General features: G+C 31.5%; 1 pseudogene; it reads right to left on the reverse strand.

Moving 5' to 3' along the window:
• Window positions 1-643: 643 nt before the first annotated feature.
• On the reverse strand, window positions 644-1442 carry LOC116351584 (annotated as a pseudogene).
• Between the last annotated feature and the right edge of the window lie 937 nt (window positions 1443-2379).

The raw sequence follows: 2379 nt of genomic DNA on the forward strand, positions 1-2379 counted from the left end.
TCTTTAATTAATTTTTTAACGGTAATTTAAGTTACTGCAACCATACATAGACCATAATTTCAGTTTATTCTCAAAATTTAAAGTCAACTTGCGTACGTAAGCCTCTTTATTTTAAAATCGATTCTAATTAATTTTATTTAGAGCTATAAAAAAAGTGCAACCTTTCAAATCAACTGTAATCTATCATTTCATCAATTAAGATCATTTTAGTCTTTATAACCATCAAACAGCCAAATTATTTACATTTACTAATCCAGCTAACATCTTTTAAAAATCGTTAGAAAACCAGCAAAATTAATAACTTTCACTAATCAACCAATTTGAATTTTTAGTAATAACCATACTCGTTTAAAGTCAATACGACTTCAGTAATGCGTATTAGATCAATTCACGATTTGTACACTCAGCACATCATCGCTGCTTTACGGAATGTCAGCCGTTGAGTTCACTGCGAACTGTAGTACATCGAATGCATGTTTTTTTCTTACAGTCAAAGAAAATGACTTGTCACATAACCAATTAGATGTCGCTATAGATTATCTAAATTTGAAATTTCCCTTTTTGCTTCAAAATCTAACATAAAACTCATAAGAATTTTTTTGGCGAAAGCCAACAGAAAACTTTAATTTTATGTAAAACTTACCGACTAACATAACTGGATGCCTTTTAGCTACTAGTAAGTCCAAAAAGTAACGAACACGTATCGATTCAGAAGTGTGCACGAGTACAGCTTGCAAAGGTATGTCTGTGTCTAGCTCAAACTTTGGTATTTTCTCTGTCCATGGTATGAATTGTTTTGTCTCTGAATCAATATAATAGTCAAATATTGAGGATCCCGTTGGAAATTTGACGGTTTTGAATTCGTTGATCCACCATTTTGAAAATTCAATGCGGTAATCTATAGCCTGATCTTGAAAAACTGCAGACCCAAAAGCCCAAATGCATGCAAAGCAAAAATACAGCTCATAGATTTCTTTTGAACTGTCTGGCCTTACATGTGCTGGCACCAGAAGTGCATCTAGTAAATAACACAGCATTTGAATATGGGCCATTTCAGCAATTGGTGTTATTTTCTTGAAACGAGTTCGTATTGTCTCTAAACATGATGGAATGTATTTGTCAAAAAAAATCACCAAATTTGATTTTTCCGCGGAAACTTTACGCGTTTCAATCCATGAAGTGACATATGGATTCCAACCCAAGTCCTGAGGATTAATATATAAAATTCCAGCGCGACTTACCTAAGGAAATGAATAATTGAAAACTGTTTTAATTTGATAATTTCACATTCAATTATTTTTTACCGTAGCCGGAGTAGCTGTTCTAAGATTTGATATTTCGAAAATGAGACGCATTGTTGGTGTTAAAGCGATACGTTCGTTGCTTGCCAGTGTTAAAATTTTGTTATCATCCATAACAGTATTTAAGCTTTCAATCCACATTGGATCTATATTTATTTTATTATAATGAGTTATATTTGCTATCAAAAATTAAATTTTATTAATTTAGAAACAAAAGACACTTTTATCCAGTTGCCTACAAACTTTGGACTTTTGCTTAAAGTGAAACGTAGTTGATTACATTAAGCTATGGAATAATAGGATATATACATATTCTTGTCCAGTGATTTTGGGGAAAACAAGAAAAGATAGAGAGTTCGGGTTTTCGGCATTCGAAAGAGCATGAAAAACCAACCAAAAAAAAAATAAATAAATAAATAAAACCACATATGCAAAAAGGAAATGGGTGACTTAACAACACTGTCCCCATTAACACCAAATGAAGATGAAGAAATTCGTTGTTCAGGCGGTACGTTTGTGAATGGTTTGACAACAATCTTTGGCCGATTTTTTAGAAAATATTCGATCATCATTTCACCAAATAGTACTGGTTTTAAACTCAAAACCCATTTTGGAAACACCAAGGATAAAATTGAAGAGTTGAATAAATCAGGCATCTATGCAACTCTTTGTCAAAGTGTTAAATACCATTACCAATATTGTCATCAATGTAACCATGATTATTTTTCTATTTTTCTCTTTTCAAATTTGTATCATATGTTAAACATCAACTAAATTTACTAATTGTAGTAAACATATGACATAATTTTTGTACAGATTTCAGTTTTTTAGCTCGCCTGATGATGGAAACATTGTTTTCGAAAACGTTAGCATTTTATAAAAATAAAATTACGTTAAATTTGTATCAGAATAAGAAATTTTCTTCACTTATTTTTTCATTTGATTAACTGATACAGTATGTTCAACAACAACAATATCGGAAAATCGGCTTTCGAGTCTCATTGCATTTAACCTAGTTCTATGATTTTGAACAAACATCGCCAAGTGATGAGGTCTTCTTTCCAACGGAATATAGCTT

The sequence above is a fragment of the Contarinia nasturtii genome, unplaced genomic scaffold, assembly GCF_009176525.2.
Source record: "Contarinia nasturtii isolate CC-2019 unplaced genomic scaffold, AAFC_CNas_1.1 Cnas_scaffold_5756, whole genome shotgun sequence".
NCBI lineage: Eukaryota > Metazoa > Arthropoda > Insecta > Diptera > Cecidomyiidae > Contarinia > Contarinia nasturtii.